Raw genomic sequence first — 26,376 nt, forward strand, 5'->3', positions numbered from 1 at the left:
AATAACTTCACCCAAAAATGGATGATCCCTTTTTGATTTGGGTAATGTTTCTCATTTGTTTTAATATCTAGAAGTCACCATTCAGATTTAAAATTCTTTGAGTCTAACATTTACCTTTTAAAGCCAATATGTTAGGAATAATTAAGAAGACTTGACATGAAAATAAATAGTTCTAAATATAAAACTATACTTTTAAAATGGTATAAGAATCAGTAGAAAAGGGATTGATTTTTTTAATAAATCACATGGGATTAATTGTCTTAGTACATGGAAAAAAGTGAAATTAGATCTCGTCCTCACAGCAGTGCTAAAACTACAAAAATAAGTTCCAGATTGATTAAAATCTTCCATGTAAAAGTCAAAAATATTAGAATGAAATGTTTAATATATTTATGGATTTTAAATGCTGCTGAAACACCATTAGTCCAGCAAGTTCACAAGCTTCTCTGTGTAGTATGATTTGATTGATTTTGACTAATTTTAGTAAAATCTTTAACAACATTGCAGTTTTAAAAATTAGAGAAGGGGCCAGCCCCATGGCCGAATGGTTAAGTTCGTGCAATTGCTTCAGCGGCCCAGAGTTTCGCTGGTGCGGATCCTGGGCGTGGACATGGCACCGTTCATCAGGCCGTGCTGAGGCAGCATCCCACACGCCACAACCAAAGGCACTCAAAACTAGAATATACAACCTTGTGCTGGGGGGCTCAGGGAGAAGAAGGAAAAACAAAGAAGATTGGCAACAGATGATAGCTCAGGTGCCAATATTAAAAAAAAAAAAAAAAAAATTAGAGAAACCCGTGAAGTCAGGGAAAGGTTTGAGCACTGAGTAGGATGCAATCTGCTTCTAAATGATCTGTTACTATCAAAGGAGCACATTAGCAGGTGTAAACAAGGAAAATAGGCAAAAAAAGAAACATCACAAACTGACTCTTTCCTTATTGTCGTCTTCAGAACTGGCAAAAATGATTCCAAGTAATTGTTGACCAGTTGGTCAAAAGGGTATTCCTTCAAGTTATTTTGAGAGTTTCTGTTTTATGATATTGTAAGATATTAAAATGATATGATCTCAGCTGATATATAGTGAAGGTGGAAATCAAGGCTTGGCAATCTAGAAACAAAGTATTCGAAGGCTAGATGCTGGGAGCAAGGCCAGTATGGACACAGGTTCTCATGTGGTGTGGTTGATAGGTACCACACAGCTCCCCCTTGCTAGTGGTGATTCTTCATTGACATGTCTGTCAGTCGAGAGGGAATGTTAGAGGTCTGAAAGTTGGAGTTGTGGGAGAAGAGGTATAAAAATTTAGAGACAAATGGGGTGAGTGACTGAAAGATCAGGGTTTAGACGGGTTCTCAATCCATACTTTGTTTATCTCACAGTTTGTTTAAGGTTAACTAGAAAAAGAAGAAAAATAGAATTAAAATACTGAAAAGAAAATAACTTCACAATATGGATTATCAAGTTTATCTACGAAGAATTCTGGGAACTTGGTGGCCTGTGGGACGCCCCTTTTCCTTTACTCCCAAATACAATGAGTGTTCCTCTTCAGATGGCAGGAAGCAAGTGAGACTAGGACTTTGCTCCCCTGAGGGCTGGGCAGCCTGGACGGGAGCCCCAAGGAGGCCCAGGGATCTCTATAGCGACTCACGGACTATTGGAGGCAAAGTTAACATCGTTTCCCTATAAGTGTGCTGGGTCTCTTTGTCCCGCAAGTTGCGAAGTGGGCGCCAAAGGGGTGAAATACGTCCTCCCTCACCCTGAAAATTGACAAATACAAGCAATGAGGCTTCCCCCACGTCCCCTATTAGTGGTATCGCAGCATGCCTGTTTCTAGATCACCATGCACATCCACACCACTTACAACACAGCAAACTCTTGTTGGAGAAGCAACAACTAGCTTTAGTGAGATGACAAGGAAAATTGACATCCCATTTGAAGGATCCAACAGCCAGAGAAAAAAGCTCAGTCAGAACAAACACAACACATGTTCAGCCAAATAGAGATAAAAGAAAAGACAAATAACAGTCTGAATAAGAAAAATATATATGAGTTCTAAAGGAAATTGAGGTGAAGCCCAAGAAAGATTTCTAGAGCTCAAAAAAGAAAAATGCTTTCCTAACAACGAACCAGTAGCTTGAAGGAAAGAATAGTAAATATTCAAATCCAAATTAGAGATTGGAAAATGTAATGAAAGAAATATCTCAGAGTAAAGAGTAAAAGTACAAAACCATGAAGGAAAGATCAGAGATTGGGGAATATAGTCAAGCGGAATTGTATGAAAAAATAGAAGTTTTATAAAATGAAATATAAATTAATAATAGGCAAGAATTTAGCAATTAGAAGAAATTTTTCCTGAACTGAAGAAGAGCTAAAGAAAGACTTCCCATAGGAAAAACTCACTGAATTCAAGGCTACAATGATGAGAAAAGGTATGTAAAACTAGGCATTTCCTGAGAAAAACTCTGAACTCTAAGAATCAAAGAAAAAAATCTTGTAAAATTCAGGCAGAAAAAAAAATTTGCCTGCAAAAGGAAAAGAATGATGTTATCATCAGACCCACCTGCAACCCTGAGTCTAGAGGAAAGGAAACACAATGGTCCACACGATGCTGAGCTGGAGGGACAGCAACATAAAAGTTGTGTTCTCATGGGGCTGGCCCCGTGGCCGAGTGGTTAAGTTCGCACGCTCTGCTGCAGGCGGCCCAGTGTTTCGTTGGTTCGAATCCCGGGCGCAGACATGGCACTGCTCATCAAACCACGCTGAGGCAGCGTCCCACATGCCACAACTAGAAGGACCCACAACGAAGAATATACAACTATGTACTGGGGGGCTTTGGGGAGAAAAAGGAAAAAATAAAATCTTCAAAAAAAAACGTTAAAAAAAAAAGTTGTGTTCTCAGTAAGGTACTATTTGGCAAAGTTGTTTATTGATAATCAGAAATTCAGGGGGTTATCCATGGCTATCTTCTAAGGAAGAGTCAAGAAAAGCCTCTGCTATTCAAGGTTATTGTTACCAATAACAGAATATTTCTCAATTTATAAGCAGAAAAAGAATTCATTAAAGGGTGTTAGATGGGTCACAGAATTTCCAAGGAAGCTCAGATTGTCAGGATTAAATGCTACCTGTGATGTCTGCAATTACCCTAGAAAAAGATAACAGGAAAAGTCCCATTCACTATCCTGTAGTTGTGAATAGAAATGAATGGAAAAAGGGCTTGCAGAAAAACATAACAGCTAGTGAGAAAGGTTACCTCTGAGGAGAAAAGAGAGAGTGGGAATAAAATGTAAAGATGAATTGCCATAGTTTACTCTATAAATGAGGATATTGTTGAAATATTTCATAATCAAATATTTTCAAATATTTTATTATAACAATATGAAATATTGCAGAATTTTCTATTCATGATTTCAAAAAGAGAGAATAGATAAAAATCAATGCAATGATCAACACATTTTTTGCCTTTTGGGAGATTAGTGGTTTTTACTTCAATTGAAAAGCAGAAATTCTAAGCAAGGCATTCAGCTTGGCCTCATAAAGCAAGAAGCTGCCAGGTAGATTTGATCAATGTGAATTAAAATATTGTGTGTGTTTAAGGGATAAGAAATTAAATGTGATGTGGGCCTAACTTGGTTCTTTTCTACTCAGGCAGACTGTAATAAAGCACTGACATTGTCTTAATGGAAAATACATCCACTAGTATGCCGAGGTCATCACAACTTAATTGCCTCAGATTTCAATCAGTGATTTATCAAATATGAATACCCTTTGGGGAGAAATGTATAAAAACCTGAGCTCTGTGTGTAAACTATATCTTGTGATTTGTATAGGAAAAATATATCACCACTGTCCTTGTAAAATGCACGTGTACCCATGAGGACAAGAACGAATATGCATTGCTTATTTTGCAGAACTGATAGAGATAATAAATAAAATGTAGTAGAAATGTGAATGCACTATATTTTAAGAGAGAATTCAGTGATTTGTCAGTTACTAGGTTTACTAATCTTTCAATTAAAATGTTCTCAAGTGTGTAATTGGACTTCTCAGCAAATTAAAAAAGCCTTTAAAATCTTATAAAAATGACACTCTCAGCTCACTTTATCGGTGGACAGAGTGAGTCACCTTAGAAGAGAGGTTGTTCATTCAGGGAAGATTCACTGGGATGGAGCCTACCTATTTACATATGTAAATAAAAATCAAATAGGAAGATACTGTGCCTGGAGAATGGTGAAACAAGACAGCTGTGACCTCGATTCTTGAGCCCCATGCCTAGCCCACATCTCTACCTAATCTTTTCTGTGCATGGTCCATTGAAGCGACAGTGGGGTATTTGGAGAATGAGATTGACTGATATTGACAGGACGGCTCATCTTGTCCACCTAAGTATCAAAAGTCTCTTCTGCAATGGATGCTTCTGGAAGATATCTATTTGATACATGAATTCATTCTCTTTTTGCTTGTTCTATGATGTCCATCCATATCTTCACAATCCTTCTTGTTATAAATGTTCCAATTTTATTCTTTATTGTTTTAGCAAGACAGGACAGCCACTACCCATGAATCAATATAGATCCATACCATACAGCATCCTTCTTTAAATATACATATATATATATTGGGGTCAGCCCTGTGGCCGAGTGGTTAAAGTTCAGCACACTCTGCTTTGGCGACTAGGTTTGGGGGTTTGGATCCTGGGAGCTGACCTACTCTACTCACCAGCTGTGTTATGGAGGCATCCCTCATGCAAAATAGAGGAAGATTGGCACAAATGTTCGCTCAGGGTGAAAAAAGAGAAATATATATATATATAGACAACTAGATACACTGCTTGACATTTGATAAAGAAAGATTTCTCTTCACCATTGTCTTCTGCAGCCTCCTCAAGTTGGGCTGTAATGCAGCAACTATGCACTTCCAGATGGAACACCCTACTGTGCACACCCATCTGTAAACCAGTCCTAGGCTCTCCCCCTTCAGTTAGTGGTCCTAAGGAACGCCCCGTGAGTCCCTATGTGCAGACTGAGTAAGAAATAGGGAAGCGGTAAGAGCAGGTATTTATGAGTTTGAGACAGCTGCTTATGCTAATTACCTGTTCATTATAGACCATTTAGAGCTTGGTCTCACATATATCCACTTCCATTTTACAACGAAATGCTTTTGCTAAAACTCAACGTTATGCTTTTGGGGTTAAGATAGGCCTGGTATATGACGGGAGGTAGAGGCATGGACTCTGCTCTTGATTATTCCATTGCGGCTTGACAGGGGCGTCAGTGGAATAGTCTAGCAAAGCTACTTGGAATGCACAGCTGATCAGTAGGTAGAAGGTGGACATATTTGAATTTGGACAAATGAACCTGACAGGAAAGGGATTGAGACCATAAGCATTTTCTTTCTTTCTCTTTCTTTTTTTTGTGAGGGAGATGGGCCCTGAGCTAACATCTGTTAACAATCTTCCTCCTTTTGCTTAAGGAACATTGTTGCTGAGCTAACATCTGTGCCAATCTTCCTCTATTTTATGTGGGACGTCTGCCACAGAGTGGCTTGATGAGCAGTGCTAGGTCTGCGCCCAGGATCTGAACCTGTGAACCCTGGGCCACCAAAGTGGAGCACACGAACTTAACCGCTATGCCACCGGGCCAGCCCCCATGACCATTTTCTTTTGAAGTTTAATATTATTAAAAGTTCTCAGATGAAATGTCATTGACCTAACTGATGTTAACTGGAAGGAAACTTGATAATGACACCATGAAAACTCACCATGAGGAAGAGGAAATCTGCATTGCCAACCCAGGCTTAACACCAGGGCTGGGTGTTTTACATCAAGGATCTGGTTCCAAAAAATATATGGTCTCAGCTGGCAGTTTCTCTAGAATCAATCTCACTGATATGAGACTATGAGCTGGGCATTTGAGAGTGAACAGAAAGAGTTGTAACATTGGAATCCAATGCCAGGATTTGTGTAGAGATCTGGGTCACCAAGGATAGAACCTTGCTGTGAACAGATAGTCATTAGAATATGTGGGAGTAGTGTCCAGTAGCAATATTATATGCTAAGACCAAAAGCAAAAGTATGGGTGTCTAGTCAGCTTGGGCTGCCATAACAAAATAGCATAGACAGGGTGGTTTAAGCAAAAGAAATTTATTTTCTCCCCGTTCTGGTTGCTGGAGGTCTGAGATCAGGGTGCCACCATGGTTGGGTTCTGATGAAAACACTTCCTGGCTTGCAGATGGCCACCTGCTTACAGATGGCCACCTTCTTGCTGTATCATCACATGACAGAGAGAGAACGAACTCTCTGGTGTCTCTTCTTATAAGAACACTATTTCCATCATGGACATGGACACTAATTCCATCATGAGGGCTCTACCTTGGTGACCTCATCTAAACCTAGTTATCTCCCAAAGGAACTGCCTCCAAATATTATCATATTGGAGGTTAGGGTTTCAATATGTGTATTTTGAGATGGACATAATTCAGTCTATAGCAAACAGGAACCTATCAGATTTTGCCTGTTTCTCCATCTGAACTTGGCAATAAAAATGGTCCTCCATACTAAGTAAACTCCTGGGTTTAATGAAATAATGGAGTACGAGAGAAATCTTGGTCTTTGGACTAATTATAAATGTGAGTTCTTGAGAAATTAATTGGAAGTAAAAGAAATGTAAAGAACCCTTAGACACTTCCAGAATGGCTATATGAGGAGTTCCATTGACCCACTCTCCAGCAAAACAGCAATAAATGGACAAAAACTATAAAACACAATAAGTTAAAGTCTCCATAGTTTTTTTGCAAGAGCAAACAATACATAAAGACACATTATTCAAGAAAATTACTCAATGAAGTATGAATGAGAGGAGATTCTGTGGCATTTCAGAAAGGACCTGCTTCCTCTCTCCCACTTCTCAGCTCAGAATGACAGAAGCTTCATTCCTAGTGGCTGTTGCCAAGAAGTTGGGTACCTCTCCCTCCAGCTCCCAGTCGAAGGCTGAGGTATCTCCATAGGAAGGGCAGGCTGCCAGCATTTCTCACCACCTTCCAGCTCTGCGTTGCAGAGGCTCATTCCAGAAGAGTGCATTTGGTTTCCCTTCCTCTACCCTGCCAACTTGTAGTACAGAGGCCATAACCCACGCATGGTGGGCCAAGAATCTGGGGGCTGTTATTACTTTCACCCTAGTTTCCTCATAGAGTGAGGGTTCCATGCCAGAAAAAGCAAGCCAAGAAGACCAGAGGCGACTATTCCTGCTGAGTTCCTATCTTGAAAACCAGTGGTGTCATTCTGAGGGAAGCAGGCCACTGTGCTGACACCCATCTCCAGAGCAAACCTATGTGTATGTATATGTATGACCTCTTCCTATGAATTATGAATGTTCTTAATGGCGTCTAGAATGGTGAATCCTTTTCAGAAGGTTTTCAATTCAATTTACTCTTCCTAGCTCCATCAGAGGAATCACTGTCTATGGCAACTATAACCTTATAAGATGTATTTCTGAAATAATAAGACTTGAAAGTCAAAATCACCCCTTGATCCATGGGCTGCAGAATGAATGTTGTGTTAGCAGGTATGACAACATTAAACTCATCGTACATCTCCATCAGAGCTCTTGGGTGACCAAGTGCATTGTCAGAGAGCAGTAATATTTTGAAAGGAATCTGTTTTCCTGAGAATTGGATCTCAAGTGGGCTTAAAATATTCAGTAAACCATGTTGTAAACAGATGTGCTGTCATCCAGGCTTTGTTGTTCCATTTATAGAGCACAGGCAGAGTAGATATAGTGTAATTTTTAAGGGCCCTAGGACTTTTGGAATGGTAAATAGACACTGGCTTCAACTTGGAGTCACCAGCTGCATTAGCCCCTAACAAGAAAGTCAGCTGTCCTTTGAAGCTTTGAAGCCAGGCAATGACTTCTCCTCTTTAGCTATGAAAGTCCTAAATGACATATTCTTCCAATATAAGGCTGTTTCATCTTCACTGAAAATCTGTTGTTTGGTGTAACCCCGTCATTAATGATCTTAGCTAGATCTTCCGGTTAACCTGCTGCAGCTTCTGCATCTGCACTTGCTGCTTCTCCTTGCTCTTTTATGCAATGGAGATGGCTTCTTTCCTTAAACCTCATGAACTGACCTCTGCCAGCTTCAAACTTTTCTTCTGCAGCTTCCTCACCTCTCTCAGCATTCACAGGATTGAACAGAGTTTAGGCCTAGCTCTGGATTAACCTTTGGCTTAAGGGAATGTTGTGGCTGGTTTCATCTTCTATTGAGACCACTAAAACTCTCTCCACATTAGCAATAAGGTTTTTGGTTTCTTATCATTCTTGTGTTCACTGGAGTAGCACTTTTAATTTCCTTCAAGAACGTTTTCTTTGCATTCACAAGTTAGCTAATTGTTTGGTGCAAGAGGCCCAGCTTTTGCCCTATATCTTGGCTTTCAATACACCTTCCTCACTAAGCTTAATTATTTCTAGCTTTTGATTTAACTTGTGACTCTTCCTTTCACTGGAAAACTTAGAGGCCATTGTAGTTATTAGTTGGCCCAATTTCAATATTGTTGTATCTCAGGGAATAAGGAGGCCCGAGGAGAGGGAGAGAGAGGGAGGAATAGCCAGTTGGTGGAGCAGTCAGAGCACACACATTTATTGATTAAGCTCACTATTTTATATGGGCACGGCTCATGGCACCCCAAAACCATTACTAGAGTAACATCAAAGATCACTGATCACAAATCACCGTAACAAATATAACAATGAAAAACTTTGGAATAGTTCAAGAATTACCAAAATGTGATACAGACACACAAAGTGAGCAAATCTTGTTCAAAAAATGGCACAAATAGACTTGCTTGACGCAAGGTTGCCACAAAACTTCAATTTGTAATAAGTTGCAATAAGTACAATAAAACAAAGCGCAATAAAAAGAGGTATACCTGCAATAAGAAGGTATGGTTAAGATGTAGGAAAACCACAATGGGTAGTAGCCTGGGATAGTGAAAGCAGGGCCTCATTTCTCCCTCTGTTAATGAGGGCATAAGGGGATGAGACAGTTATCCTAGACTAGAGAGGGAATTGTCTGGAAAGTGTTGTCCAAATAAAACAGTTAGAATTAATCTTGTATGGTGGTGGATGGTAACTATACTTTTGGTGGTGATCACTTTGTAGAGTATACAGATGTTGAATTTTAATGTTGTACATATGAACCTTATCCAATGTTTTACCAATTTTACCTCAATAAAAAAAGCAGTAATCAGAGGACGAACCCAGGCCACAGCAACATGAAAGGGAAGGAATTGGGGTAATAAATACACTGAAAGCCCTCTCTTCCCTTCCTCAAATCTCCCACCATTGCCATCTATTGACAGAGTCCAACTAGAAGTCTAAGATCAAGGGAAATTTTTGTGGTGGTTTATATGGGTCATCTTTTTTGGGTGTAGAGCTGGTGCAAAAGAGTGAGCAAGGATCTGGAACAACACATGGAAAAACTAAAGCCATGAAGCTTTTGTGACTGAAATTTTACTAAATCACAGGAGTTGTATGGCACAGAGAAGGAAGCATTGACTCTTAGAGTGATTCTCAGTCTTTAGCTTGAATCAGAACTAGCTAGAAGACTAAAGGTATAGTTCACTGGGATTACTGGGCCCCCTTCCACAGTTTCTGGTCAGTAGGTTCCAGACCTACTGGGGTCTTGGGGGTGCCCAAGAATATGCATTTCTAACAAATTCTTAGATATCACCAATGCTCTTGGGGACCAAATTTGAGAATTACTGAACTATGGAATCAGAATAACCAGGTTTTGAATCCTGACACTGCTTTGTAGTCGCTTGGAGCCATGAGTAATTCTCCCAACTTCTCTGATCAGATTTATTTATTCATGTATTAAAATTCATCAACTATAGAATAATTCATCTAATTTTTTTAAAAATGAGGATGTTTGTGTTTATCTTGAATAGCTTTGTATACGTTATTGTGAAATTGCATGAGTAAAACCCCTGTATATTGTTTGGTACTTGGTAAATATAAATACATAGTATTTGTTTTTATCCCAATATGTTCTAAGTAATCAATTAAATTAATTGAGCCGTAAATAATAAAAAACCAGTGGAAATGTATAAAAGGCTGTAATATGTAATATTCTAAAGTAATGATAAATGCATATTTTTAGTTATTATTCTTGAATTAAATTGCTTGTGTATATAATTCTTCCCTAAGGCAGCACATGTATATGTAATAGCTATGTAGTATCTTTTGCTTATTGATTCTGTATGAATAAGCTGAAGCCATATTTTAATTATCCCTTGAGAAATGACTCTCATGCTTTACTTGAAGGCAAATGGTAAATGAAATTAATGGTAGTTTGCTGTATGTAGTAGGCAATAATGGATCACCTTTGTAATAGTCTAGTAATGTTTCATTTATACTGTACCCTCAAGGAAATTAGATGTGCAGGATAAGTAAAATTTTCCAGTTAATTAATGCTTAATCCCTGAAATAAAATATTTACTCTTCCTTATTGCTTTGTAAAACACTCTGAGACATATAATTTCTTACCTTTTAATTTTTTTATTTCAATTTTTCAAAATGATTAAGTCTCATTAGGAATATAGGGCCTGTACCATGTTCTAACCCCATGATACACGCACAAGCCTTTGAGGCAAATTGGATTTAACATTGCCCTTATTCATTTTCTCATAGCTAATTTTGCTGTTCTGTCTTCTTTATCCAATAACAGAGAAAAACCTGGAATATGTAACCCTGTTTTAACTCAAAATGGGCCTCGGGTCCTTTTGTCTTCATGTTTGCAGCCCTTGTCTGCAGTCCTCCTTGTGGTCCTGAGGTTGCTCTTTGCAGCAGTCAGTATGCATCCCTTCACCCATCACTACTCTCTACAGATTCCAGTGTATACTTTCCAACCAGGAAAAGATAGAAACCAGAAGATTGTTTTAAAATGAGTTAAATACATTCTGTGGCACAGATGACATAGAGAGCTGAGGACAAAGATTTTTCATTTGGACGAGGTGAGCTTCTGATCTAGTCATTTGTGTGCAAAATTAAGGCTCTTCCAAGATGATGTTGCCTCAAGTAATGACTGACAGATAAGAGATGTGATTTCTTATTATATAAATTGATTGCATTGTTTACAATTATTTCAAAATTTGCTATTTACTATTTTTACAATTTTTTTTACTTTTACAATTTGCTATTTACTTAAATATTAGAATAATTTGGATTAGCACAGCACCTATTTCTGACTTCTTGCCTTTATTTCTTTCTGCCCTCGAGAAATTTTTACATGTAAGACCCAAATGATGAGAGACTCTCTCTCTCTTGTTCTTTGATATATCCCCAGATCCTAAAGTAGTTGTTCCCAACCCTGGATGCTGAATGGACTTTGCAGGATGCCACTCGGCTGCCATTTAGAATCACCTGCTTTCTGGGCCCTGATATTTTGGTATGAGGGGTCCAGGTAGGGGCCTGGGCCTTGGTAGTTTTTAACATCCCCAGCTGCTTTGATGTGCAGCCGTGATTGATAAAGACTGACCTAGATTAGTGCCTGGACATAGTGGATGTTCAATAAATATTTGTGAATAAGTGAATAAATACATAAGTAAGATGTTTATCGACTGCCCTTTAAATGTTAGCTCTATGATAGCATCAGGGATACATCGGTACAAAAGGTAGCGACCTTCTTTGTGACTTTGAGACACTAGCAGAGACGTAGAAGTGGATGAAGTTCTAAGTTTTTGTAGTGAAGTATCATGATTACCCTCAGGCATAAACGCAGTGCAGAATGAGCAGTAATCATACCACTCCTCCTCCTGTGCTCTCTGAACTGAAGATGGCCACGTCGCTGTTCTTCTGCCCCATCCAGAATTCCTTGGATCATCCTAAATACTGCTCTTTCTTTGCTCTCATATAAAATTGGTTCCTAGGTCTTATGTTTTTTAACTTCCTATTTAATGTTAGAGGATCTTTAGTTTTTTTAACTTTCTTCACGCTACCATGCCATAGTTAATCCATTTCCAGTCTTTACTCTGTTTGCTGAGTCAATATCCTAACAGGTCTCCCAGCTTCCAGGGTGGACCCCCTGCAATCCATTCTCAAATTGTTCTAAGGCACAAAACTGAACATATCAGTAATTTCCCAACTTAAAACCCCTTAGTGCCTTTTCATTTCTTTCAGAACAAAATCCATATTGTTACATTTTGTAGGAGCCTACGTATGGGCTCCTCCTTGTCCCGTTGCTTTATTTCTTAAGTGTGAGTTACTTGCATCCCACAATCTAATTCTAACTAACTACATGCTATGCCTTGAGTCAATCTGTTACTCTCTCTCTGGACTAGCTTTAGATATTTCATTTATAAAGCTTATCTTCTCTTCAATCTCAATCTCAGTTTACTAGGTTAAGCAATACTCCTTTTCCCTTAGTATTTATCTGAGACCCCACATCTTCCAGGAAGCCTTCACTGATGCCCAAGGAACGTTTGTGTAGAAATATTTGAATACACAACAAAGGTGATCCTTCTATTTAAGTATCACCTACCTTTCCGGAAGCACAGTTTTACGTAGGGTCACAACTAGGTGAACATCTCTACTTTGATCATGCACCTGTATTCAAAATGAGAGTCAGAGGTATTCTCAAAATCTGTTTCAGGGCTCCCAGTGAAATAGAGGAGACCGCGGTCACTTGGGATCTCTGAATCTCTACACTTGAGTGATGGCTCCATGACCTGTGCTATCCTTACTAGTCCACATTTCTGGGTCCCATAATGCCCCTCAATTCTGTCAGCACAACATACCTATATTTATGTATGTACATATTCTAGATCTCCACAGCAGGATGTTTCATGAGATTCTTAGCCACTACCTATTGATCCTGTAACAAGGCGTGTTGCACTTCCTCCACAGTGTTACGGAGACCAATGGACAGGATCCTGATGAAGAGGTGCAATTCAGTGAAAAGATAACCACATCTAGTCAGAAAGCAAGAAAATGGAAATTAATATTTACCATTGCCTAACATATAATGACACTGTGTTTGCGGCTTTGCAGATTTTACCTTATCTTTTCTAGAATTCTTTAAGGCATGTGAGTGTGTCGCCATTTTATACATGATGACAAAATTAAGAACTGAGGGACACTGGGATTCAAACCCTTAGATGTGTTGACTTCAGAGTCCACACTTTTACCATTAAACCATGCTTCCTCATAGGGTGATAATTTTATGCATATAGAATCCTGCAGCCTCTCTCTATCTATCCCACAAGAAACACAAGAAATCCACCTGTTTTAAGCTACTTAACATTAGTGAGTTGGATTTAAAACAGACTTCTGGTGGGAAATCCCGTGAGAGGGAGATGAGTGGGCACTTGGTACACCATTAAGCTTTTGATGTTATGTGCGAGGACAAATGATATATCTTTACAATCACTGAATTATCTTTATTTACCTATAATAAAGGAGTGCCATGGAGGAACCCTGGATTACATTAAATACAGTGTTATTAGCCTCAAAGAATATGCCCCTAAGCCTGTAACCAAAATATTTGCTTAAGCCTTCTGCTTCTTGTTGATCTCTGGTGATAAGAGCAGAATAGTTAAAAATCATAGACAGACAATATCAGCTGTTCTATGGGAAAAGAACAAATTCCAATCCAATTTGGTTCCCCAGAAAAATCTTTACCTTTAAGTTTGTCAATAAATGCATTTTAATAGGACAGTATTATGCATTGAAGTGTACCTCCTGAAAAAGATATGTTGAAGTCCTAACCCCAAGTACCTCCAAATATGATCTTATTTGTAAGCAGGGTCTTTGCAGATATAAGTAGTTAAGATAAGGTCATAATGGAGTAGGGTAGGCCCTTAATCAAATGTGACTGCTGTCTTTATAAGGAGAGAGCCATGTGAAGACAGAAATACCTGGAGAAGTGTATGTGAAGAGATGGAGGCAAACACTGGAGTGACATATCGACAAGCCAAGGAATGCAAAGATTGCTGGCTGTCACCAGAAGTTAGGAAAAAGCCACAGAACGGATTGTTCTCAGAGACCTTGGAAAGAACCAACTGGGCTGACATATTGATTTTGAACTTCTAGCCTCCAGAACCATGAGACAATAAATTTCTGTTGTTTCAAGGCATGCAGTTTGTGGTACTTTGTTATGGCAGCCCTAGAAAACTATTACAGAAAGTCTTTTCTACATTTTATTAATGTTTTTTTAAAATTTTATGAAGAATAAGTACAAACATGCTCCAAGAAGGAGGCAGAATCTATGTTATCTTCAGGTATGCACACTTAGCCAGGCCCGTGCCTCTCTAGAAGGTATCAAAGTGTGTTCATTAACTCACATTGGCTGAAATATAATAATAACCGGTAAAAAAAAATGCTGTTTTAGAAATTTTTCCAGAACTTTCTCTAATTTAAACTGTGAGTATAACCTGACAGTAGTGAAATCAGTTTAACCCCACTGTACTAAGGCAAAAATGGAAGCACCAGTGAGTTCTCTAATATTACAAAACCAACCATTGCAGACTTTGATTCAAATTCCTTCCTCTTACCACACAGTATTTAACTCCAGCTTTTTCACTAAATTTGAAACAAAATGATTAGTAATTAATGTAACTTTATTCATTCTGGCAAAATGAAGAAATAGTATATTATAGAATACTACAGCATTTCTTGTCAAGCATGAAAAGGAAAATCAAATAAAACAAAAATGGCCACGTGAAATTATGCCCAAATTGGATACTTGTTAGTTTGTTTACATTATTTACTTAAAGAAAAGATGACTGCACTTGAAATTCTAAACCTTTTGAATAAATAAACAGATCAGGAGACAATATTTGGAAACCATATATCTGATAAGAGGTGAATATCCAAAATACATAAGAAACTCAAATAACTCAATAGGAAAAAAATAAAGAACTCAAATAATGCCCAAATGATTTGAATTGACATTTTTCAAAAGAAGGCATACAAATGGCCAATATCTACATGGAAAGGTGCTCAGAATCACAAATTATCAGGGAAATATTGATCAAAGCCACAATGAAATATCACATGACTTGTATTAAAATGGCTATTATGAAAAAAAAAGGTAACAAGCGTCAACAAGGATGTGGAGAAAAGGGAACCCTTGTACATTGTTGGTAGGAATGTAAATTGGTAAAACCAGTATAGAAAACAGTATGGAAGTTTCTCAAAAAATTAAAAGTAGAACTACCATATGATCCAGCAATTCTCTTTCTGTGTATACCAAAAGGAAATGAAATCAGTACCTCAAAGGAACATCTATGCTCTCATGCTCACTGAAGCATTATTCATAATAACCTGGATGTGGAAATAACCTATGTGACCGGAAAGATAAATGGATAAAGAAATTGTAATATATATACACACACACAATGGAATATTGTACAGCCATAATAAAGAAAGAGATCCTACCATTTTCAGCGTGGATGAATCTGTAAGACATTTTGCTATGTGAAATAAGTCAGATGCAGAAAGAAATAAAACTGCATGATCTCACTTATATGTGGAATCTCAAAGAGTCTAATAGAAAGAAGCAGAGAGTAGGATGGTGTTTACCAGGGGCATGGAGGTGGGGGAAAAATGGAAGATGTTGATCAAACAGTGCAAAGTTGCAGTTATGTAGGAGGAATAAGTCTAGAGATGTAATGTACAGAATGATGACTATGGTTAATAATACTGTATTGAATACTGGAAATTTGCTCAGAGAGTAGATTTCAGGTTCTCTCATCACACACTCACACAAAGCAGCTATGTGAGGGAGATATATGCTGCATAGTTGACTGTAGTAGTCATTTCACTATGTATGTGTATCTCAAACCATCATTTTATACACCTTAAATATATACAATTTTTATTTAAAAAATAAAATAAAGTCACAAATTCACTAAGTCCAGAATAAAAAAACTTATTATACAAGTCAGCTATAGAATAATTAGCTTAGAGGGAATATTGATATCTGGGGCCTTTCAAACAGCTCTCTAACATTTTTTCTGACAGCTTTTCTGCTTCTGTACTCTCACACCCACTATGACATACCTGACACGGCAGCTCCTACTTGCTTTTAGTGTCTAGTTTATATGGTAGAGTTCCCACTTCAAGCAGTCTCTTGCCAATACCTCAACACACTTGACTACATCTTACTGCCCCATTCTCTTGTGCCTATACTTGAGTTCTTTGTCCTTGCTAGAGGTAAACCATGGAACTTCACAGGAGGTATAAGACAGTGGTTAACAGCCACATTAGGGTCAAATTCTAGCTTAGTATTTATTAGCCTATAAAGGTGGCCAAATTTACTTAACTTCCTTGTTCTCAAGTTCTTCTATAAAATGGGGACAATAAAGTACTAACTCCACAGAGTTGCAGTGAGAATTAAATGAGTTAATATAGCAACATGGCTGAAACAGGTCCTAGCCCATATTAATGCTGTGTAAGTGTTACCTATTAATACTGTTATTGGTATAATATAAATGATTGGTCTTTAATGTCAACTCTGCGTTCAACACAACCTGTCAATCTCACTGTAATTCACAAGCCAGCCCTCCCTGCCTTTTCCTAGAAAGGCTAACACGTACGTCCACCACTCCGTCAAGTCTTTGACCTCATCGTTTCCCTTTACCCAGTTCTTTATCAGATATCTTACCTTCTGCTATTATGATTCATCTGAAAGGCTCCCCCTCAAATTCCTGCCACTAAACTTACAAATAGACCTGCATTTTCATCTGTTTTTTAATGCCTTCCTTCTCTTACAATAAAGTGTCCCATATATTATTCAAAACTTTCAGCCTGTGCTCTGAATTCTCTGCTCACCTGTCTGCTGAGAGACTTCACTTGGAATCACTGTCTCTGTCTCTCTGTCTCTGCCTCCCTTCCCTGTAGTTTCAACATCTCCTCCACCAGCAACTCTTACCCATCAATATTTAAACATATTCAAGACTCTCCTAACTTGCAAAGTGAAAACAAAACCATAGGGAAACACTAAAAAACTTCTCTTACTACCATCTTCTCCAATTAGCAAACTGTCTTTCTTCTTTCCATCATAGTAAATTTCTTGATAAACTTGTCTCCTCTCCCTTCCTGTGTTTCCTGACTTCCACAAAGTCATAATCCATGGAAATCTGACTTTTGGAAAACAGTTTAATGTAGCAGTTAAGGTCAAATGTTTTGTAGCAGCAGATCTGGTTCAAAAATCTCTCTTCGTTCTCAATATCTGTGACATACTTACTTATCTCTTTGTGCCTCAATTGCTTCATCTGTTAAACGAAAATCTGATTGTGCCTAATTTATAAGTTTTTTGAGCATTAAATAAAGTAATACATATAAAGTCTCATACACATTTCCTGGGCTATAGTAAGTTTTTAGTAAGTGTCAATTATTATTGGTATTATGCCCCTCACTTTCCAAAAACCGGGTATTGCCTAAGTGACTAACGATTTTCTTTTTTCCAAATGTGATAGAAACTTCCTAGGCTTTAACATGTTAACATGGTTGTTCTCTGCAATATTCTTGCCCCTTGACTTTGGTGACATCACTGCTTCCTGAATTTTTTCCCCAAAATTCTCTGGTTTACTCATTCCCAATGACCTTTTTGAAAGATTTTTTCTTCTGCCTATAGCTTAATTTTTGATGTTGCTTAGGTCTTGCCCTGGGTCACCTTGCCTTCTATTCTACAAGCAAAGAATGTATTGGTAATTTTTGGTGAGAGCAGTAAAACTGAACCCTCTTGTGTGACTATTTCATACCTTCTTTTCTACCCTTAAATCTCCAAAACCTTCCTCATTCTCATGAATAGATGATGATCTTGCTTCCTATTTCACTAAGAAAATACAAGCAATCTAGGAATAAATTTCACAGGCTCCCATGACCACATTCACCCTCATCAGAGTGCCTGCTATCTTCTATTACAATAAATGACTGTGCGCTTTTAGCCTGCTCCAATTTTTTCATCTGTGCTCTGAATTACATCTCCTATCACTTATTTCAGGACATTGCCCCACCATTTTTCCCTTTCTTTCCTGCACTATTAATTTTCTTTTCTTTAAATTTCTATTAACATACAAAAATGCTATGAGTTCTTTCATCTTAAAACAAAAAACTTTCTTTACTCCACTTTGCCACCAATTTCTACTTCTACCATATTTCTAGCCTTCTCTCTACAGCAAAACTATTAGAATGAGTCTTCTCCAACTGGTTTCCTCCCAGTTGGTCTTGAACACACTCCTACCTGATTTTTGTCCCCACAACCACATCTAAACTAATCTTGTCAAATCATATTACCTCCATGTTCTAAAGCTGATGGTCAGCTCCTTTTTCATCTTGATCTCTCAGTAGCATTTTTTCCCAGCTGATCACTTTCTTCTCTTCAAACATTTTCTTCTATTGACTTATAAGTTGGCACTTTCCTGGTTTTCTACTAAATTTTTCCTTTCCTTCTCAGTATCATTTGATGATTTTCCTCACCTTTCTTATCTCTAAGCTTCAGAGATCCCAGAGTTCAATCCTTGTATGGACCTCTACTCTTTTATATCTATGGTCACATTTTTGATGACCTTAACTGATCATGGAGCTTTACGCCCCAACTCTATGCTGACTGTGCCCATGTCTATATCTTAATTTGCATCTTTAGCTTAGACTTCTCTCCAAAATGCCAGACATTTCCTGGATACTAACAGGCACTTCACACCTAGCATGTCTAAGTGGCAACTCTATTCTCTAGTTTCTCAGTCAAAAACACAAGAGGCACCCTTGAGTTCTCTCTTTTTCATATAAGATGTTCCAGAAAATCCTACTGTTTCAACCTTAAAGATCAGAATTTGAGAATTTCCATTATCTCCAACTATTACCATCCTAGTCCAAGCCAATGTTACTTCTTGTTGGCATGAAAGACAAAGCAGAATTGTTTAGTGAATGATGCTAAAGGTTTGGCTGAGCAACCAGTCAAGAAGCCTGGGAGTGGGAGTGCTCGTCCTCCCCCATCACAAGGGGGTTTGCCTGAACACAACTTTTTAGGGACCTGGGCTCTGCTTTCGATGAAGCCTGTGTCTCATTCCCAAAGGGCTCTGGTTTCTAGCACCTGGTGATCTCAGATAAGCCTTTTCACATCCAGCTTCTAAACTCAAACTGATCTCTGAGTCATGACTGTTCCCTGCACACAAGATTGTTCTAATGTTTGAAATCTAAAAAGAGAGAAGAGTAGAGGGCAGGGCATGGAGAACCTGGAGGTAACTACTGACTTGACAAGAGCAGTGTAGGTGGAGTCTGGGGCCAAAATCTGATTAGGTGGGATTAGAGGGAACCCAGAATTTAGTTATTCCTTAGATTGAAAATTTCCTCACTGGAACCTGTTTCTTGATCCTGTTCTGGGTGCAATGTTTTCATCCTCAACAACCTACTTACCCACCTGGCTATTCTACTTACTGCCATAGCCTCCTGACTTCCTGCTGCCACAACCCTCCACCTCCCTGGTTCAACCTATTGCAAATGGCTGAGATTAAAACCGGAAGTGCTTAAAATAACCTACAAGGCTTTTTAGACCTCTGCCCTTATTACCTCATCTCCAGCTGCTCTCCCCTGGTTCACTCCACTCCGACTGTCCTGGCCTCTCACCGTTCACTGAGGCAGTCAGTACACTTCTGCTTCGGAGCCTTTGTCCTTGAGGTTTCTTCTGGAAATGCTCTGGAATGCTCAGTACTTGAAACCCAAACGGATTGCACCTTCACGCCTCAGCCCTTCCCCTTCACGTCATCTACTTAGCGAGAGCCCAACCTGGACACATACCTGCACTACAACTCCTCTATCACTGACGTGTTCCATCCAGGGCCCGTCTTGCATTATTTTTCTTCTTAGAATTAATCCCTGACTTACTTTTATACTTCATTTATCATGCTATTTACTTCTCCTACCATAATGCAACTGTGAAGACAGAGATTTTTGTTTGTTTTATTCACTGATGTATTTATAGATGTAGGGTATCAGTAAATATTTGCTGAATGTATGAATGACCTTGTGAGGACTGAAGCCAAATTAGATTAAATTGAAGAATGTCAGGTAAAGATTAAAAAGAGCTGAGAAACTTGAGCCTTCAATTTCTCCTGAACCTCCGTTAGCCACAAAATCAGACCTTCCCCGAATCTGAAGAAACTAGATATTAATTTAAAAAAAAAAAAAAAAAAACCTTTTAGTTACTTAACCTTACAGGGGATCTCCTTTCATCCTTTAAGGGGACGGATTTTGCTTGTGCTAGAAAAAGGAGGATGGAATATAAAGTTGTTTTAGGCTAAATGTATTGATATGTGTGCAATTACTCAGAATTCAGGATTTAAAGTGTTAGCTCCAGTCCCTAGGATGGGCCTCAACGGTTTGTTTTGTTGGTTAAGGAAATTCTGGACACAATAATGGCCTAGGGTCAATGAGGTTAAGATGCCAGAACTTTCCTGGCATGTTATACAGAGAAAGGGGTCCAAAAAGTTAGGAAATAGAAATGTTGGTATTGTGTTCACCTTTACTAGCCATCACTAACCATATGAACATTGTACTAACTGACGTGGTGAAGAGGAATTAGTGAGCTCTTTATATTCTTTACTGAGATACATTTACGCTAGAGAGTAGGCAGTAAGCCCTGAAAAGGTTCAGGGGCTGCTACATTAGAGATTTCCCCTAGTGTTTGAGGAATATTGGGGCTATTCCTTTAAAGTGAAAGACAACTTAATACACCTTATATTGCCATCCAGAACAAAAAAAGAAGCCACATTTTATTGCTTTGGAGTATTGCTGAATTTTAGATTTTTCTGCTCTGTCTCATTTCCTGGGAAATCCATAATGCTATCAGTTTTGAGTGGAACCTGCAGCAAGAGAAGGCTCTTCAGCAGACCTAGCTTTAGATGCAAGCTGTTCTGCAGCTTGTAACTAATGACACAGCACAGTTAATAAATAATAAAATCTGTGTGTCACAGAGGGATGCTAGACTATTCCACTGACGCCCCTGTCAAGCCACAATGGAATAATCAAGAGCAGAGTCCATGCCTTTTCTTCCCGTCATATACCAGGCCTATCTTAACCATACAAACATAACGTTGAGTATTAGCAAAAGCATTTCATTGTAAAATGGAAGTGGATATATGTGAGACCAAGCTCTAAATGGTCTATAATGAACAGGTAATTAGCATAAGCAGCTGTCTCAAACTCATAAATGCCTGCTCTTACCGCTTCACTATTTCTTACTCAGTCTGCACATAGGGACTCATGGGGCATTCCTTAGGACCACTAACTGAAGGGGGAGAGCCTAGGACTGGTTTACAGATGGGTGTGCGCAGTAGGGCGTTCCATCTGGAAGTGCATAGTTGCTGCATTACAGCCCAACTTGAGGAGGCTGCAGAAGACGACGGTGAAGAGAAATCTTTTCTTGATCAAATGTCAAGCAGTGTATCTAGTTGTCTATATATATATATATGTATATATATATATATATAGAATAGATATAATATATATATAGAATAGATATAATATATATAACATATATGTAATAGAAAAATATATATATATATATTTCTCTTTTTTCGCCCTCAGCTAACATTTGTGCCAATCTTCCTCTATTTTGTGTGAGGGATGCCTCCATAACACAGCTGGTGAGTGGAATAGGTCAGCTCCCAGAATCTGAAACCCAGAACATGGCCCACCAAAGCAGAGTGTGCCGAACTTTAACCACTCGGCCACAGGGCCAGCCCCAATATATATATTATACATTTAAAGAAAGATGCTGTATGGTATGGATCTATATTGATTCATGGGTAGTGGCTGTCTTGTCTTGCTAAAAAAATAAAGAATAAAATTGGAACATTTACAGCAAGAAGGATTGTGAAGATATGGATGGACATCATTGGATGAGCAAAAAGAGAATGAATTCATGTATCAAATAGATACCTTCCAGAAGCATCCATTGCAGAAGAGACTTTTGATACTTAGGTGGACAAGATGAGCCGTCCTGTCAATATCAGTCAATCTCATTCTCCAAATACCCCACTGTCGCCTCAGTGGACCATGCACAAAGATAAGGTAGAGATGTGGGCTAGGCATGGGCTCCAGAGTCATGGACTTTCCCTCATTAAGGCTAGTCTGGGGACCACCTGCCCAACCCGTGACGAGGTGTTACAGTTAGACTTCTCTAACCCCTTCCCTCAGGTGTGAGGTGATGATTTGTTTCCATGGGAATAAGTACATATTCCAAATATGAACTTACCTTTCCTGTCTGAAATACTTCTGCCAGAACATCCATTAGTGAATGTACAGAATGCCATATATATGGCCTTGTTATCTCACACATCATTGACTCCAAACAAGAGCTCATTTTACAGTGAAAGAAATGTAGCAATGAGTTCACGTGCAAGGATTCGTTGGTCTCACCATGAACTCCTCACCCAGAAAAATACAATTTGATAAAGTAGTGCTATGGCCTATTGAAGATTCACTAACGTCCTTCAGTTACAAGGTATGATTCCAATTTCTCTTCAGCTAGAATGTATAGGTTTGCGAACCAAGGTAAAGATTAGCCCCTTTCATTGATATATTTAATAACTCATTTGGCGAATATTTGCTGCTCAGCTCCACAGCCTTGGTCTTGGTGGGTTTGGAGGTACTAGAAGCTAAAGGAGGTGTGCATATACTGAGAACGTAATCAGGGCTCTGTTAATTAGGTAGCTGAGACTACTCACTGGTGTTTTGTGGCGCCTCGTGCTGCACAAACAGGAGTAGAGAATAAGGTCAGTCCACTGGTCACAGTGCTTATTCCCATTTATGAAGGGAGAATTGGTCTGCTATTCCACCACAGGGGCAAAGAAGGACTAATCCGGATGATTCACTGGAGTACCTCTCATTCTTCCCAAGTCCAGTCATACTTATCAATGGGAAATGGCATCAATCCAATAAAGACAGGTCCAATGAGGGCTTGGATCCTATAACAATAAATATTTGAATCACTCTACCAAGGAGAGATGCTGTCAAAGGGTAAGAGGTGGTGTCAGAGAGGAAAAAGAACATGGAATGGTTGGTCTAAGAAGAAAGCTATAATTATCCGTTTTTAGGCCTAATGATCACCACATAGTTGGGCACTGTGGCAGGTATAACTTAAGTTAATCATTCTCTGCTACCTCATCTGAAAAGTAAAGGAGATGGCTAATGTTATAATTTTGGCTCCATGAGGGAGTATAAGTGAATTGAGATCATCCTTCCATGACTGTGTGTCTCTCCTGGGCTGAGAATTTTTCCCTCTGAGCAAATATCTGGAATGGATGAAGATTGGCAAAGGGTGGGATATATTTTGTAATCTCGTTTGCTCTCCTCCACCCTCAGGTCCACTGTTCACACTCTGCTGTCAACTGTACATCATTAAAGGCTCTTCCTTACAGGTCAGCCACACCTCCTTAACTTCTGGCTTTTAGTTGGCTTTGGCCAGTGGAGACACAAACAGGTGACACTGGAGGGTTGATGGAGTGTGAGGTTGGGTTGCACTTCTGGTAGTGGTTGAATCTCTCTACAAGTAGAGTTCCTGTTGAATGTAACCCGGACTGGGTTCTCACCATTTCTTCTTGCTCTTTCAGGAATGTGGTGGTAAAGATTACCATTGTTGCAAGTACCTGGGTGCCTCAATATTCATTTTTTCCTCAACACTGGGCACACTCTTTAGAAGTTTATTCATTAAATTAACTTCAAAATCCTATGTGAGTATGCCTTCTGTTTTAGGTGGACTGTGGCTAATATAGCTAGTTTCCTCAGAGAAGGAAGAATAAACTGCTTCTGCTCGCAAAGGTGTTCAGGGCAATTTGAGGCTCAATGGTTCTTAGGCTCACTTGGGAACGCCCAGGTATACTCACCCCAAGTCTTACAGTCCCGCCGCTGCTTCACTAGTACCCTCACTTTTACATAACAGATCAGAACAATTGTGTGTTCATCTTGACTTATGATTCTGCCACCTGTACAATTAGATTCAGCCCTGATTAACGACTGTGTTGCCCTGCAGCTTCAGGAAGTAGAAGATTCTTTGAAATGGCAGATTTGAAGCTCTCCTTGTGTCTTGAGTGAAGACTTCAAAGCTCAGTGCTTGTTTTTCCGGTAAGTTCTCTGACACCAGCAGAAGTGGTGATTTCACCTTGCAGTCTGAGTAAGCATCATTATTGACAGGATGAATGGTCAAGTGAAGCAACTCCTTGATTTCCTAAAGTCTTGCTTTTGACTGGCACTTTATTCCAAGCAACCACAGGCAATAATTTAGATAATCATAATACTCCAGGAAATCAGCGCTTAACAATATCCCACTCAAACAGGTGAGTGATCTCAGAAGGTCAACTTGAGGATTTCTATGGGACTACCTCTAGTCCCAAGAATAATATTGATTAACTCAAACCAGTTGTGAAATGCTACTCTGAATATTTAAAACAAGTATAATTAATTCAGAGAATCAGTTACATAAATAATGGAAAAGCCAAGAAACCAATATGGGACTGTGAAAGAGAACCCAAGGTCAACAACAGCAAGAACCTTTCAGCACTGCTAGGATGGAGGGACAGAAGAAGGAAGTATTGTTTCCAGAGTCTGGGAGCCTGGATCACTCACTAGAATGTGGAAGCACAAGTGGCCAATATCACAGAAGCAGTTGTCAGAGATGATATCTAACCCTGCAAGGACCTCTCTTTGGCCAAATTCAGCCAGAAGTCACTTGACACGAGTCTGGAAAATGTAGTCTGGATAGGTCAGTGTTTGTTTGATACTAAGTAGAGCAGGGGGAAAGGAACAGCTGCATCTGAGGTCAAAGAAGCAAGGGGTGTAGAATGCTGAGGCGTTACACGGAATTCTGACTTTAAGGGCTCATTTCCTGACATCTGTCAAACTGCTGAGGGACTAGATCTCAGGCCAAGTATTTGACTTGCTCCTTGTTTCTTAATGTAATTTCACTTTTATTCAGTAAGCACTTGTAGAAAGCAAGGATAATAATCCCAACCAACTCACATAAATATAAGATTTATTACTTTTAACCAGGTGGAAAAACTGTTAAAACAGGAATGTACATCCCTCAACCAAGGCCAAATTCCTACCAGTTCCTGAATGTACCCGAAAGGCCTCGATAAGCACTTCCACTTCTATTGTTTTGCAAGTCCTTGAGAGTCCAGATCCCAACCTAAATATGTCAGTCAAGAGACAGAATTCAGAGCTCATGCCCTATTGTTAAGATGATGTATAGAGATAACTTACTCTGTGGGTCATTTCTTAGGTATCTATAAAACTGGAAACCTGGCCATAACTCAAATGACCATATCTCAGTCCAAATATGTGATGTTCTTTCAATCAATATCTAACAAAGAGTAGATTACATAAGTAACTCTTAGCTGAAAGTCTCAGATGCTGTCATTGTGGCCTTGGTTTGTGAGGTAAGCACCATCAGAAAGAGAGAATGAGATTACATTGGTCATCAGAACAGGCTGGCTGTCTTTTAACTGTTGTTGTAACAACTTCCTATCATCTCTTTTGAGTAATAATCAAGGCCTTTTCCCTGATTAACAAGACATCTTGATGTCAGCAACCTGAGGGTGGCTTTGCTGTCTTGTGAATCAGAATGTCAAATGTCACACTTGGTGTGTTTTTCTTTAAGCTCACGGACTGCTGTATGTGGCCACTGGTAAAAGTGAAATTGTGTGTTAGTGCTCAGCTTTGGAGGCGTCCTGCAGATGGTCATCTTAAACTGTGAGATTTAACTTTCTTCATGTGAATGTCTCGTATGTTTGCCTTCTCTCTTCAAGAAACAATCTCTATATCGTAACTGGTGAGTATTCACTAACAGCAACTCGGTAACCTTCCTGAAACACATCTCAGTGCCTGAGGGCGGTCTTCTGAACCTGGAGCCTCAGGCTGGGTTCCTCTGGCACTATCTTCAGTAAAAATAAAATTACTACTCGTTGTTTACTCCTAACAGTCTTTTCTAAGCCAGAAGTCAGTTATTTCTTATGATTTTCTCTTTTATCTTTGCAATCCAATTCTACTTTCAATCAAATATATCTTCTATTACTTATATACTAAGTAATATATCACTTAATTACTATTGCTTATATATTAAGAACTATAACATTCTTTCATAGACTCTTTGTACTTATAACTTCTGTTTTTTTGGACTCTGTTTTTTTGTACGTATATCTACATTTTTCAATTTTTTAATTTAAAATCTAAAATGTTATTTCTTCCTTTCCGCTTACTTCTCTTTTTTTCCACAACACTTTGCTCACACCCGTAACTATAAATAACCTCACATTCTCTTTACATATCTGCTTTCCCATTACTAAGGATGAGAATTTCTGGTTCGAAGTACCTCTCAGAGCTGGCACA

This window comes from Equus caballus, chromosome 26, assembly GCF_041296265.1.
Source record: "Equus caballus isolate H_3958 breed thoroughbred chromosome 26, TB-T2T, whole genome shotgun sequence".
NCBI classification, from domain to species: domain Eukaryota; kingdom Metazoa; phylum Chordata; class Mammalia; order Perissodactyla; family Equidae; genus Equus; species Equus caballus.